Source organism: Electrona antarctica, assembly GCF_951216825.1.
Source record: "Electrona antarctica genome assembly, contig: scaffold_413, whole genome shotgun sequence".
Lineage (NCBI taxonomy): Eukaryota > Metazoa > Chordata > Actinopteri > Myctophiformes > Myctophidae > Electrona > Electrona antarctica.
Window position 1 is genome coordinate 96025 of NW_027637248.1, and position 16976 is coordinate 113000.

The window sequence follows — 16976 nt, forward strand, 5'->3', positions numbered from 1 at the left end:
CTGGTGAGCTTCATTTTTATTGGCTTCTATCGATGTTGGCCTCGACACGCCATCACGCAGCACGTTTTCGTTTTCAGGAAGTAATACAAAATATTTTTTTATGGACTTTTAATATAAAAACACACAAAAATGAGAATTTTCACATTGTTTTGGCATCCATTGTTAGGTATGCCCATATGATGACCATGGATATGGTCTAAAAGTGTGAAAAACGTGTTTTTCATTTCACTACACCTTTAAGGCCTATTCATAGTCTGGATTTTCGGTAGTGAGGTGACCACCGCTCCGGTGGTGAGCTGACCACCGGAGCTGAAATAACGTTGAGCGGTGGTGAGTAAAAACAGAGAGAAGGGCTGGAGCGGTGGCAGTGGTTTGCTCTTCACCGTGGCTTGTGACGTCATGTTGTAGTTCGGTGGTCACCTAACCACCGAAAATCCAGACTATGTATGAGCCTTTAGACTTTTCTTCAGCTTTCAATACAATACAGTCTGATATACTGTGTCAAAAATGGTACAGTTGGAACTGAATCCATACTTAATTCACTGGTATGCTTCTTTTCTTACTAACAGAGTACAGAAGGTGAAAGTGAACACAACCCTCTCATCAGCATTAACTACCAATGTTGGTGCCCCCCAGGGGTGTGTGAGCTCAGCTGTACTTTTCACCCTTTATACTGACAGCTGTCGTATTGAGGAATGCCTGTCTGAATGTCGCACTGACACACCAGACCAATACATTCTAAAATACTCAGATGATACAGTTTTGATTTCTCTCCTAGATAGTTCCAGTGATCCTGGCCTGCACCAACACAGAGTAAATAAGGTGGTTGAATGGAGTGATAACAACGCTCTCATCATTAACACAAAAAAGACAGAAGAGATTGTTTTTGGTACACCACCAGATATACACCGATCCCCCATTACTATTCATGGTGAACCGATCAACCAGGTATGTTCGTACAAATACCTATAGGAGTAGTAATAGACCATCTATTGTCATGGAACGATCAGATTGATTCAGTGTGTAAGAAAACAAAGCAAAGAATCTACTTTCTTCGCCGTCTAAGATCCTTCGGTGCTAGTAGACGGATTCTTCTTTTGTTTTTCACTTCTGTTATTATGAGTGTTCTTCAGTACTGTAGTACCACCTGGTATATGGATGTTTGTCTGCAGCCCTAAAGTCACAAATGCTGCAACAACTGAACATTTGTTCAAAGATTGTTGGACAACAACTTCAGAAACTTTATACATCCACGTATGATAACAGCATCCTAAGGTTAGCAAGGAATATCACCTCTAATACTAAGCATGTGTTGTATGGAGAATATAGGTTGCTACCTTCAGGAAGGAGATATGGTGTACCAGCATACAATAAGGTCAGACTAAAGAGGTCCTTTGTCCACCAGTCAACCTTGAGGCTTAATCAGGAGTCGTAGTAGCCACAGGATAATCTAAGCGGTGGATATTGCTCTTGTCTTCATGTCTTTATGTATGTAAATTGTCTTGTTCTTTGTGTTATGTCAAATGTGTGTACGTATATGTGTTCTGCATACTTGGCTGCTGTGTCGCAAGACAAATTTCAGTGTGAACTGACAATAAAGTACTCAGTGATGTAAATAGGGTGCGTTTTGCGTCCCAAAACGCACTTTATAGTTTTGGGCCGCACTTCAAAAAAACCTCTGCGTCCACGGGATGCACTACTGTACTCAGCGTACAGTAATAATAATCCACGTGGAAAATAAATCGCGGAGAAAATAAATGCGGTAAAACAAATAATCTACGGACACGATCATTTTGCATGGCCGCATGCGACCTCATCCTACGTTATAAACTATAAAATCCACGTAGGACTCGTTGTAGAACCACTAGTTAACAACAACAGTCTGACGGGCGCCGCCATCTTGCTCAGAGACGAGCGCTGAGCGGAGCGCAGCCTGGAGACCAGAGCCGTTTAAAGAGAGAGAGTGACGACAACATACCGTTCAGTGACTCATGAAGCTCCGTGAATAAACAGTGAACGGGGTTGTCGCAACTCTCTCATCTACACGGCGCTGCCTCCGACAGAAAGACAGGCGAACATTTTTGAGCATGACAAACAGTAGACCCGATTGAATGGGAAACACACATTTTGTGTACTGTAACAAACGCCGATACTGTTGTATGTTGTGGACCGGTGCCACCACACATTAACATGCCTCCCCCACCCCCCCAAAAAAGAAGTGCCAAAGCCAACTGCAGGGCAACAAAACATATTAGCAACCCTATTTTCTAAATCTAACATGTGTGCTGCTGTGCACAGCCTACCTCCTCCACGACTGCTTCTACTTAATCTCCAGGTTAGTTTTGTAGCATTCATTTTTGTTTTGTATGTATTGTGTAATGTGTCATAAAAACATTATTTACAGTTAAAACTGGCAGAATTATTATAGATTTCATATAGCCAAAATCATATAAAATATGTATGTAGTATGAATGTAGAGCTTTTCTTTTTTTTATTCTAATTTATTTTGCTAGCTTTAGTTATAATAATAATTTCTTCTTCGTTTTCTACATGAATATAACCACATTATAACCATATAAGATGAAATGGGAGTTAAATGCTGCAATTTGGAAAAATGGCAAAATATGACTCTTAAACGTCGCTGAAGTGGGACTCATCAAATGTCCCTGGGACTCATCTAAAAGACCACCCCTGCATCCCGGGACTCATTACATTGAAAACCTATTTACATCACTGAGTACTATATCATATATCATTTCTGTATTGTGGATTTTATCATTGTCTAGCCAGGTCTCAGATACTGCAGTGCTACTATATTAATTGTTTTAAACTGTTGCAAATAATCCTATGTTCTTCTGCTTCTGCTGTTAAAGTGAATAACAGAAAAGGTGTCATCCCTTTTTAGTCCTTTAAACTGGTAGTAGTACTCACAGTTGTTGCTTTAGTTATTATACAAGTTGTTTTCAGGGTCTATTTCATTTCCAAGCTCATGAGTTTTATATTCGGTAGGATCATAGTTTTTCAAATTGAAGTGTTCGTATTTATTACAAAGATGTTCTAGTTGTTCACTGCTTACTCTGTGGTTATGGAAGGTGTTCTCAGAGTCCCACTCTAGATTGCTTAATGACATCAATGTGTTTTCTTCAAGGTCTGCCATTGTAATTTGGATCAGAGAGTAGGCCTAGAGTCTAGGCCTACTCTCTGATCCAAAGTTTCTGGGATACCGTCTAGGCCCTAGACGGTATCCCAGAAACCTCCCTAATTGTACTACACAGATACTGACGAGTGGATTTCTCATTACGGGTCGGCTTGCAAAGGCGCACACACAAGAGCAATACGCACACAGACACGCGAGCGCAAATCTCTCCCGTTTTGTGACTCTGAGATGACACACACCACCACCCGCACACACACACACACATCTCCTTGCTAATGTCTGAGATGTCAACAGTACAATTGTTCAGTTCTTTATGAACTATTGGAAGTGAGAGTTTGTTTGTAGCACGTAATGCAGTGCATTTGAGTTGATCTGTGGCCACTCGCTCACGTATACCTGCACATACATGCATGTGCATACACACACGGACACACACTCATATCGGCCTCACACGCACCCACGCTGACGCCAACACGCACCAGCTCACATGCACACACTCGGACAACACCCACCTACACACACACGACACACCACTTGCGACAAAAATGACAGCAGAGCGCAAAAATAGAGTCCAGCATAGTCTGAAAAAAATGTAAGAAAATGTGAAAGATCGACAGCTGCACCATAATCCGTTTGGAAAAAAATCCAACGAAGAAATATGTGGAAGAATTGCAAAAAATATCCAACGAGACAAAGTTAAGGATGCATCCATGCTTAATTGTTTTATATCAAAGTTCAAAAGTCATGCAATAGCTCAGTTATTGTATCCATGCATTGAAAAAACATTTTGCATCCATGCAATCTCCATGCAAAAGTTAAGAAAAATATCTCGAAGAAAAACCATTAGAAAAAAATTAATGATGATTGTTATGAACAAAAATAAACGAGAAAAAATTAATCCGTGGTTCACGGAGGCCTCGGGGCCATCAGGTTCAAGTTTCATTTTATTAACTTTGCCGATTAGGTGCCAAGTTGGTCGAGCTCGCTGAGATCTCTTACCTTGACCACCTTCGCTTCTTCTGGCGTGGATCCATTTAGTCATATGTAGACATTGCAGTTTCTTGTCCATGTTGCTTGGATTGTTTTCTGTTTCTTTCGGAGTCGAGCTTCTCTTGCAATTTCTGCATTCTTTTGGGTCAGGTGCTCATTCAAGAAGACGTTTGAGCCTTTTAATTTATTTCTCTGCATTAGTAGATCCGTTTTGTGCTTTCGGTTGGCAAAGCGAATGATAATTGCGGGTTTGTTTTTCCTGTCCTTTCGGGGAAGAGTGTGGCAGGCGGATAGGTGGTTCGGGTCCAGGTGAATGTCCTTTCCTTTCCAGAAAAGTTATCACCTGCATTTCGAGGCTCTGGTGTTCCTCGACCTGGTCATCTTCCTCAACAGCCCCACCCTGGGCCACTGCTCTTGCATAGAAGAGCAACAGAACCCTGGCCGCTAGGGGCGCTTTTACGCATTTACAATGGAGATAAATCCAAGATGGACGCCAGATTCCGAGACAGAGTATGGACAGAGTGGATCAAAATACCTTTTTTATTGAAAACTACGGCCGTACGCTGTGTAATTGTTTGCCGAACACCCACCGGACAAGTGGAGAAACGAGAAAGCAGCTTAGATTTTGCATTTGTACATGGTAAGAGTGCCGGTTAGACTCTCGTAGAGTCTAAATGTTGGGCTACAGTATGCTTAAAGGAGAATTCCATGCTAGAAGGCTTTCTTACCTTTATTTGTAGTTGTTACGTCCCCACCAAAGAGGTCTAGGACGGTGTTATTTTGTGCAAAACCTCCTTATTGGCTATTCCCCCTACCATAAGCCCTAAATGAATGGGAATTGAATGGGGCTATAGGGTGTTGTGCTAATTAGCTTATTTCCATTGCTCAAAATTATAATGTTTTTGTATAGGCCTATATCCTCTCTTCATAATGTAAATAATATCCCAAGTGGCACACTTTACTACTTATTTCGATGGAAATAAGCGAAATTAGCACAACACCCCATAGCAACATTCAATTCCCATTCAATTCAATGCAATTCATTGAGGGCTTATGGTAGGGGAAATAGCCAATAAGGAGTTTTTGCACAAAAAAACACCTGTACCTCTTTGGTGGGGACGTAACAACTACAAAGAAAGGTAAGAAAGCTTTCTAGCATGGAATTCTCCTTTAAAGGACCACTTCACCACTTTTCAACCTATCTTCATATAATAGGTCCTCACTAATAATCATGATAAAATGGCACGATTTTTTTCTACTCAGTCTGTGTCTCATAAGAGGGCTGTGGGCAGTTTAGAAACCGTCTTCCAGTGACATCATCATTAGGCAGATTCCTTTTTTTTTAACAAGATTTAAATGTTTAGATTTTCATTATCGTGAGAACGATGGCTTCCATTTTCGCATTGCAACTTTCCAGGACTAGAAAGCCTGCAGTTTCTATTAGCTTGTATTCCCCATCGATGATGTCACTGGAAGACGGTTTCTGAACTGCCCACAGCCCTCTTATGAGACACAGACCAAGTAGAAAAAAAAATTGCGCCATTTTCTCATGATTATTAGTGAGGACCTAGTATATGAAGTATAGGTTGAAAAGTGGTGAAGTGGTCCTTTAAGCATAAAACCGTTACCACACTAGTAGAAGTGCATCAAAGTGCTTAAATGCAGTCATGACAAATGCACAGTCTGTTAACATACACATGACATAGCGCCTACACGGTTGTTCAGTTTTTAACTAACTATTATATAAATGCATTTCTCATTGTAGCCTACTCTTTTATCCCCTTTTAACCATAAGTTATTCTTTTTACTTTTCAAATTACTCTTTTACTCTTTCATGAACTCAATTGTCCATATTCTTTTAGCTGTGACAAATTAAATTATTAATGCATTATATAATGCATTAAAACATATGTTTTAAACATTCACCAATGTATTGCACTGTTCTATAACTATGTGGTTCAGAAATAAATGTAAACAACATTATACACGACGCAAACCAGTGTATAGCTACAGAAGATGGCGGAGCCTAGTTTACACCATATGTGGCTCTGAAACCACAATCAACTTCGTATTTGGTCTGTATTAAGCTCTTAACGTGACTATAAACAAAGGAAAATACAGTTCACAACGTCATACACAATTCAATACGTTTGGTTGAATACTTTGAGCCGTCTGACGGCAGTTTTACCTGTAAAAGGAGCAATGTGTGAATACAGAAATCTCACGACGCTTTGTCTCTCTTCCAAACACAAACGGTACTGAAGAGGAAACCGCGCCAGGTCCAACTTCAGGAACAACAGAGGCAGACCAAAACAATCGATCACCGATTCACCAAAACACAATAGAGCGTCGCAGTCCCGCCTCCTACCCTGGACCCAAGGATAGTCTAAGAAGGATGAGACGCGAAGACCGTACGGGCGACGCCATGTTGCTTTGGAAGGAAAGAAACATGCGCAGTTGTGCATGTCCAACTTCCTGGTCTCAACTGCGCATGTTTCTTTCCTTCCAAAGCAACATGGCGTCGCCCGTACGGTCTTCGCGTCTCATCCTTCTTAGACTATCCTTGCCTGGACCAAGGAAGCTCAGAGCAAGGAAGCTCAGAGAAGGAAGAGACACCAACGTCATTTTCTCTACCATGCAATTCAAGCCGGCAGATTCGTCACAGTGAGTGGCAATCTGCTGCCGAAACTGCGGGGAATGCATTGGAGTGAATGGAGCCGAGTGGACAAGCACACGAACAAACTCTATTTCTGAACGATTGAGACCATTGTCAAATAATCACTTCTGGAAAATAACAGAAGACATATAACACATTATTGTCTGCTGTGTTGCTTTTCGATGTGTACACTGTGTAATTTGATAGAGCTATCCAAAGAGCACAAAGTACGTTTCTGAACGTGAAGACTGTCTGCAATTCCAGCCGGCAGATTCGCCTTGCAAACTGAAGCAGACACTGCGGTGAAATGCATTGGAGTCAATGGAGCCAAGTAGACAAGCATATTAATATACACTATTTCTGAATGATTGAGACCATTGTAAAATAATATCTTATGGAAAATAAAAGACATATATCACACATTGCTTTCTACTGTCTTGTTTTTAGATGTAGCCTACAAACCTATATAATTTTATTTAGCTATCCAAACCGCAGCTGAGTTTTGATAGACTGAGTGATATGCCTACAGTCACTGATTGACAGCTGTCTGCAAATCAATCCAAACACCTGTTGCCAGCTCTAATCCATTTTCAGTAGGAGTTGAACGAGCAACAAAGTAAGTAGGCCTATATCTTGTTATGGAAATATTTGTAAATACATGCATAAATATTATGAAATTAAATTAATTTAAAGGACTGACCTGCAGTGCCAACTAAGCATTTTTATTCAAGTACTGTATTGCTACTATTTTGAGGGACATGACACAATCGTTTTATATTACCTCTACATTTCACATGCAAATATTGTACTTTCACTACAATTATTATAGTTACTACTTACTACCTAAAACTAATGTATTCGGCCTCTATTGTTATTACAACAATAGACTGTCTGTATGGCTAGTTAATGTATTGTTACTAGGCCTACAACAGTATCTAGACCTACTCTAGACTGTAGGCTACAGTTAATTTGCGTAGGCCTATTATTTTAAAATTTAACCACTTAAGCCCTATTTTGGATATCTGCTATTTTCATTAACGCTAGACATTTAAAAGAATAAAGTGAACTTTTACTTTGGTACTGTAAGCAGGCCTATATTTTGCTGGCAATACTTACTGTAGGCTACTTGTAAATTGTATTGCTATATTACTTTGAGATAGCCTACTGTTAATCAACTTTTGCTTGAGTAAATAAAAAAAAACGTATTAGTATTTCATCCAACACCACTGACATTGCAATTTGCAAAAAACTTTATTTTCAACATTTTAAGACGCTATTTAGTTTGTAATGTTGATGAATTAAAACCAATATGGTCTCGCGTCCTCAATGAAATTGAGAATAGTGGGCTAGGCCTATTACAATTTATTAGGCCTACATAGTTTAATTTCATGTAATAGCCTATATCGTGTTATAATTGTAGAATCTATCGGATTCACCAAGCTGTGCCGTGCAGCTGCACCAAGCTTCATTTAGCCTAATTGGCGCAGCAAATGAAGTGGGGTTGTCCAGCTGGTTCGATCCCAGCGCGCCGAGCGCGGAGTTCTATAAAACGTGCAATGTTTCTATTATATTTTTAGGCCTACTATATTAGTCTATAAATTGTTGCTGTTTGGTGAAAACATTGTAGCCTATGTCCAAAACGGCACTCATTAGTCATTAAACAAATGGGGTTATGTTGTCCGATAGCAATTATCCACTTGTCTTGTTGCGCTGTACATTATTCAGGTTTTGCTGGGATTATATTTATCTGACTGAATATTCAATCTATCATAATATGCAGTGTCCACTGTCAGTCCACTTACAGTAGCCTACACATTGAAGGGTTTAACATTAGCAATGTGGTAGAATAATTAGAAGTAGGCCTACTCACATTTCTTAGGCCCACTGTTTTACTATAGGCCTAATAAAACAATGTAGAAATACTTGTGAAGTATATTCTTCTAGCTGCGGCCGACGCTAAACAAGTATTTACAGTAGGCCTATACCAAAGTACCCGGCCTTCATCATGCATATAGTCAAATTCTCACACTCGTTTTAAGTTTTCAATACTACGAAGGGTCTAATTATATACAGTATTATATATATATATATTATTTTAAATGTTGTTAAAGCTCTGTATTCCATCATTGCTATAGTATTTGTTCAGTAACAGTGGTCTGACAGGTCTCCCTGTCCCTGCTTTAATCTGAGAGCCCATGGTCAAAAAATTGAAAAACAGCGCCCCCAACCGTCTGTGTCAGACTAGGTAAACATAGTGGTGTTATACTACTTCTCTACTGATTGGCTCAAATTGGTATCACGACCGGAACATGCATTGGTTAAGAGCTGAAGCAACTCTATAGCAAGTATTACTATCAGAATATAGAGCCATTAACACTTTAAAATATCACTTACTATACATACCTTGTGTTTTGTAATCATCTAATCTGTAAATGTAACATTTTACCTAAAGACTTCAAATGTTTTCTTTTCCCATCTGAGATGTAGGGGTATAAAGCATTGAAAGGTACCTACAAAAACTAAATACAGTACTTGAGTAAATGTAATTAGTTACTTTACACTGCTGAACATGGTAATTTGGATTAGGGATGGACAGGAAAGACAAATGATAATGATTATGAAGTATGATCAATCAATCAATACAACAATTGTTTCACTGATAAAATGTGAATGTCCTTATTTGTCTAATTGAATGGGTTATTTCACAACAGTTAAAAATGGTTAGCTGTGCAGCACCACACTGCAAGTCCAGGAGGACAGGGCCTGGGCCACACAAGAAATATTTTACATTTCCCAAAGACCTTGTAAGGCTAAAGCAATGGGCAAAAGCCCTTAAAAGAGCTGGGTCAGATGGGTTCACACCTTGGAAACCCACAAAGTGGGCAAGGATCTGTGAGGTAGGACACTGTAAAAACACATACAATGCTATTTCAGTGTCTAATTGAAAAGTTCATAATTCTTCTTTTCTTTTCAAAACTAGGATCACTTTTCAAAAGCCCAGTTGTATCCCACTGGGCATCTTCTGCCTAATGCAGTCCCTGATAAAATGATCAAGCTCTGCATGACCGTGACCCCCTGTGTGACCGAGACCCCCAGTGTGACAGAGAGCCCCAGTGTGTCGGAGAGCTCTGGTGTGCCTGAGACCCTCGGTGTGCCTGAGAGCTCCGATGTGCCTGAGAGCCCTGTGACCCGTGGTGTGTCCGAGAGCTCTGTGACCCTTGGTGTGTCTGAGAGCTGCAGTGTATCCGAGACCCTCGGTGTGCCTGAGAGCTCTGGAGTGCCCGAGACCCTCGGTGTGCCTGAGAGCTCTGGTGTGCCCGAGACCCTCGGTGTGCCTGAGAGCTCTGGTGTGCCTGAGACCCCCAGTGTGACAGAGAACCCCTGCATGATTAACAGCAATGGCATGGATCACAGTTACAGCAGGCAATCAACTGGTAAAAAAAATAACATAGGATGATCTCATCGAGAACAGAACCCTTTTAATCAAGTGTAATCATGAACATAATCAGATAAACAAAAACATATTAAGGATCACTTTTCAATCACCCAGTTTTAAAAGTCTGTTTTCTCCCTACTTCAGTCAGTGATCAAATGAGCAATCCCCGTATGATTGAGGGCATCTGCATGACTGGGAGCACTTGCAGAACACCCCTGGATCACACGTACACCAATACAACAGGTAAAGCGACATGGGATACAGTCATGCAGAACATAACCTTTGTAATTAAGTGTACATAACATGAACAAAAATATCATGTTTATTAAAAGGATTTCCCTACTTTTGAAATTGAAACTATAAAAACTAGAGTATGAAGATGTTATGAAGATGTTGCCACAATTGTAATTTATTCAGTAACTTTCTGCCAAAGCACATGCAATACCACCATCGTGGTCTTTGAAACCTAGATGCACCAGACACCTTCCATCACAGCCATGCTGAGGTTGTCACTGCCCACTTTCCTGATTGCAGAACAAGACGAAGAACCTGCAGAGGAAATAGACAGAGACACACGCAGACGGATTGCTGAACTCGAAGTTGAGCTAGAGATCAAGGTATTATTATATATGCTTTATTTATGCTCCAGACCCCAAGCAGGACACTCAGCTAAGAGCATCGGGGGGCACCAGAAGGCAGGGCCTGCGATGGACGGTGGGCTCGCCTGTCTGTGGACCATCAGCTTGGTCCTGAGATCCAACTAGGAGCTTTTTAACTGCAATGTTTCAAAACCTTCATTAATGCAAAAAGGCTTCTCTTTTCATTTTCCAATTTTCACTATTCCTCTTTCAGAATAAGATGCTTAGCCTGGTCTTCAATCCTGACCAACTTCAGAGCCTTGAAAGCAGGTGAGATAATAACCACATCACTACTTACAGTGCTATAAAGCAAGGTAGTAACAGAAGCAGTTTTACCCAACTAATTTCTGGGTCAAAGGTAGTGAAGAAGTGCATGTCAACAAGGCTGACGACCAGAGAGGGAAAGAATGATAGATAGATAGATAGATAGATAGATAGATAGATAGATAGATAGATAGATAGATAGATAGATAGATAGATAGATAGATAGATAGATAGATAGAGAGAGAGAGAGAGAGAGAGAGAGAGAGAGAGAGAGAGAGAGAGAGAGAGAGAGTAGATAGATAGATAGATCTAGATCAGTGGTCTGAACATAGGGGATGATTGGGAGATGGGATTAACGTATGCACCATACGTTAATCCCATACAACCATACCAATACAGTAAACAAACTGATTTACAACACACACGACCAAGCCACTGCTGAATTATTGGTAGGGTGTGATATATGGGTGACAGTCACTGCCAGTGCTTGCCTGTTCATGTCTCTCCATATTCCCTTCTCGGTTATACTGTAGATTTCAACCAGCAGAGTCTGCAGACAAGGTCAATAAATGGTCATCTGCAACTATAAGCAAATGCTTAAAAGTCAGAGTTGCCACAGGGATCAGTGGCTATGAATATTTAAGAAAAGGTATGAGCCCTAGACTTGTTATAACATATTTACATCTTTCTAACACGAAGAGACAACAAGGTACAAACTTTGCTAAAATATCTTTACACATTCTAGAGATGAATTTGCCCATGCCATCCTACCGGACACTCAGCAGGCGCCTGGAGGCCATAGCATTCGCACCAGGAATCCAAAAGGAAATCCTGGACTTAATGGTGCTGAAACTGCAGCAACTCCCTCCCAGTGCCCGCCTTGCTGTCCTGAAGGTACCTTAAAATGAAAATGAATAGTTAGTTTGTATAGTTTCATCAGTACGATAAAATCAGAATGATTAACAACAAATACATACACAGTATAGAATATACAGTATAGTATTTTCCAAAAGACACACTTACAGATTACAGAACAGACATACAGACTTATGACTGCACACTGTTGAACTTAGTCATGTTGCTTATTCACAAGAAATTGTTTCACTCCCATAGCCTATAAAGTATTTTGTTTCATCTGCACATTGTAAATTTGGAATATATATATTTTTCTCCTTTTTTTAATAGATTGATGAAATGGCCATCAAAAAAGAAATGCAATATGACGCAGGGAGCAAAACAATTTTGGGTACAGTAACCTTGCCCCCCCAAACGAAGACATTGGCCACAAAAGTGCTGACGACTATTCTGGCCTCCTTAACCAAAGATTTTAAGCAGGTTGTGGCTTATGATTACACTGGGCCTTCGGTGTCAGGGAAAGATCTCTGGGCCTACATGAAATCCATAATTCTGGCATGTGGAGAGCGGGGCATACAAGTCGTTGCTGTGGTACGTTCAGGCTTTAGCCTTTAATTTACCACCACATCCTATATGAACAAACCAGTTATTGGCTTTGTAAAAGCTTAATTCTCAGCTTTGCTATTAACATTATGTCAATGAATGTTCTTACCTTCTATATCACCTTCTAGTGTTCTGACATGGACTCATCCAACCAGGCGATGTGGCGGGAGGCTGGCCTTCATAATGGACAATCCATGGACAGGACATACATTGCCCATCCATGTTTTGATGGAGCTTATCTGTTATTTTGTCCTGACACCCCCCACCTGCTTAAATGCATGAAAACGGCACTGTGTAACCACAACTTTGTCATACCAGATGACATAGTCAGGAACAACAGCTTGCCTGGTGATACAGTGAGTACATTTATTAATGGGATGCTACTCAGATCACAATATAACAAAAAGCAAATAGATGGTTTTGACATTTATGAATGATAACCCCAAATGAGCTATACTTACTGAATTACTGAAATGACAAAATCTACCTACTTCTGCTTGAAATGTTTTCCAGGTGTCTATACTTGCCATTGAGAAGGTGATCGCTGTGCAGGCCGACATGGCAGAGAAACTGGTGCCTGGTCTGACACAAAGAGCCATATCAACAGGCAACAGCTTCGATAAAATGAAAGTATGTTGCACTAACAACACACATTTACAGTTTGGTATATGTACAAAGGCCTTGCATCTTAAATGAAATTTAAGACAGTATCTAAAATGAGGTCCAAAAGGCTTAGTAAATCTGGCCCTGAGTGTATAAAATACTGAAAGTGCCTTCTCTTTCTATGACATACAATGACCAGGTAGATCTAGATACAGACAGGGTACTGTATGTGCAGTATTTTCTATGCTTAACAGTTATGTTCTCTTCAGGTCCTACCTGCATGCAAGGTGTATTCGCACAGCACTGCAAGTGCCATTCGAATGCTGGTGCACTGTCATCAACTCCCAACTGAGGCTTTAAGCACAGCATGGTTTATCGACATGGTGAATGACTGGTTCGACCTGATGACATCGAGAGGTCCCCTTTATGGTCAGCGCATGCACGCTCACACGCCCTCACACACACTCACCTTACTTGGCATTCCTCTGGCTTGAACTCCTGTGCACTCCATCTGTATTACACAGAAACAACATTATTATGACTAGCAAGAAACAATGAACAAAATGAGTGTGATTGTGCATGTTACACTAACAACACTAGGAAAAAATAGAGTCCGCAACACTGGTATGAAAACTCAGCTCCACTGGTTTATTTGATTCAACGTTTCGATCACTAGGATCTTCTTCAGGAATTCATTCATTCCTGAAGAAGATCCTAGTGATCGAAACGTTGACACACACACACACACACACACACACACACACACACACACACACACACACACACACACACACACACACACACACACACACACACACACACACACACACACACACACACACACACACACACACACACACACACACACACACACACACACACACACACGTTGAATGGTGTTAGTCCTTCTCTTGTTCAGCAATATACACAGTTGTTTCACCTAAAGACGGAGTGTCTCAGGATTCTTCTCCTTAGACAGTCTGCACCACAAGCAGAACTTCGGGGGATTTATAAATATACCTACCTGTTTCACTGAAGAGCACCTGTTTAAGAATGCCACTGAGCCCAGGCAGTGCTTGCTCCTTCTGTTTGACCCTAATGAAATGATTTACGCAGCACTATATCCACCTAACGCCACTGCTGGGGCAACCTGGAAATTGGAGAGGCTGCAGGAGTTCATGCGAACATTCACTGCCATAGTGTTTCGCTCCAAGAAAAAGGGAACACAACAGCGTAAGTGCCTCTGAGACAAACAATTAAAAGCAGAATTAATGGCAGCAGTTATGAGACTTACAATACTAAATTAATCCATTTTATTCACAGCCTGGAAGCCATCTCAGACTGGGGTGAGAATGGCAACCACGACCATGCTGGTAATGGCAGGTGCTGCACTGTTCCCAGAGGAACTGGAGCAGCACCTGCCATCAGTCCCCCCTTCCTTCCTGCCAGAAAACAGGGTCTGGATGGTGCAGCTGACAGGACAGGTATCAGCCCTCAATAATTTCCACACTGGGCGCATCTCCATGGATGCAAATGAAAATCTGCATTCGCAGTTGAGGGCAGATAATGTCATCCACCCCAGCGCCAAAACCTGCCGTGCCAGATTGAAGGCTATTGCCCTCACCCAATATGAAGGCAAGGGCGCCTCATCTGACACCACAATGGTCGAATACATCGACACCTTGGCCCACACAGAGCAGCCAGTCAATATAATGGAGTTGCCAGCTCAGGCCTCAGATGAGCAACAAGAGCTGCCCTTGATACAAGGGCAGGTTCTGTATTACCTTTCAGGATGGGCAGTGTTCACTGAACTCCGCAAGACTGCATGTGAACTGTGAAGCCTGTCGTGAGTACTGCCTCTCAAGCAGTGCCCTCAGTGAGCATGGCTACCACAGCCTCCACCCCGTGGAGTCAGAGGCAGTACTCACTACAGTGAAGAGCAAGGGGAAACTGGTCCACCCATCCACAGCTGTGCACCACCTGCATGAGAGGCTCCACCACCTCATGAACGAACACCAGGCACTCCTCACAACTGAGAAGCCTTTGGATGTCATCATGAGGTGGATGGACACCACTTCCACCTGGCTCCCTCCTTGTCACAACATAACAAGGAAAATAATTAAGAGATTGGCTACTTTAAAATTACACATGCTGGTTAAGCAAAAAACTAGCCAGACTGGCGAACTCTATCAATATGATAGCAGGTCGGCTCTAAGAGCGACTTCAGTTAAGTAATCATTGTTTTTCCTTTCGTTTTTTGCATCTCAGTGTGACGTGATGCAAGCTTGTAGATGGGCTAGTTTCTATTTTTTTCCATTTTAGCAGTACTCGATGAGTAAATTGTTATGATTTGCTCGATCCACTTTTCGGGCATTTTTTGGCCAGTAATGAGTAAATTGTTACGATCTGCTCGATCCACTTTTCGGGCATTTTTTGGCCACGTCACAGAAATGTCATATGTGTCTGAGCAAATATACATGTTATGTCATGATTTTGTATGATGATAAGAACACCTCTCACTTCACACGGGTGTGATTTTTCTTTTCTTTTTACCAGTTTTTACCAGTTTTTGTAAAAGTAATAGTTTTCGTCCAAGTCGCCGTTTGATGTGTATGCGCCGTGCCAGCGTATGACGTAATGACTACTTGTGCTTGATATGGCAGTGGTGTCAGATTACATACATGTATACATAGGGGCATTACCAGACACTAAAGCATATCGTCATTACGTCACCATCGAAAACCAATTACACCCTGGCATTGGGTCCTTTAATCCACATCTTTATTACGTCAGCTAGTTGTACCAGTTATACCCTGACGTCATATGCTGCTACGATACATACGCATCAAACGGGGCATACTCAAAGTAACCACAGTATCCCGCTAATCAACTTACAAATTACATATACATAGAGGCATTTCCTTTAATCCACCCGACACTGATCGACATATACGTCACCATCGAATGCCGTCACTCGTCCGTATTAATTACAACATTATGCAATTGATTGTTGTTAATTACGTAACGAAATAATGAATTTGAAATGCTTAAAAACGTTCAAACGTTCTTTCACAGAGAAGCTGAGATTGTACTGTTTGTAGCGGTCGTTTCATTTCACGCTCTCAAGAATTAAAGATCTATAAGGGTCCTTTTGGTTACCAACTCTACATCATTCAGCTGGGGACCACCTGGAGCCCCCTCAAGGATTTTCAACCAGTTTTCAACCAGTGGTCCCCGGACCACTGGTTGAAAACCACTGATTTAGTCAATGTTTTTGTGTAAAATAACAGCTTGCTTTTCGATTAATTTACTTGAAGCTGCCAATGCACTTTTACTCTTCTTTGCACTTTAATCTCATGTACAATGCACTGCTATTCTTTTTTGCACTTTAATGTCTAAAACCATGTACAGTGAATGCTGCTATATTCACACATGTGACACACCAAATATATATATATATATATATGGTGTGTCACATGTATATATATATATTTGGTGTGTCACATGTGTGAATATAGCAGCATTCACTGTGTGTGTGTGTGTGTGTGTGTGTGTGTGTGTGTGTGTGTGTGTGTGTGTGTGTGTGTGTGTGTGTGTGTGTGTGTGTGTGTGTGTGTGTGTGTGTGTGTGAGAGATTTTTTTTTAAACTTTTCTCTTGCTCCCCCTAGCTGTTCACCTGTGATCTGACATTGACAATAAAGTTAAGTTGATGTAATGTTGCAGGCAGCTATACATACCTCATATCTTGGATCCAGTGTTTTAATCATGCCTTTA

At 41.1% G+C, this 16976-nt stretch overlaps 1 protein-coding gene across 1 annotated transcript in view; it reads right to left on the minus strand.

Moving 5' to 3' along the window:
* The window catches only part of LOC306919037 (chymotrypsinogen A-like), a 52615-nt gene extending 46182 nt beyond the window's left edge, over positions 1-6433 (minus strand). Inside the window, exon 1 of the mRNA XM_079531884.1 lies at positions 6336-6433. The gene's annotated coding sequence lies outside the window, so the exon portion shown is untranslated. The remainder of the gene's footprint in view (positions 1-6335) is intronic.
* Positions 6434-16976: the final 10543 nt, after the last annotated feature.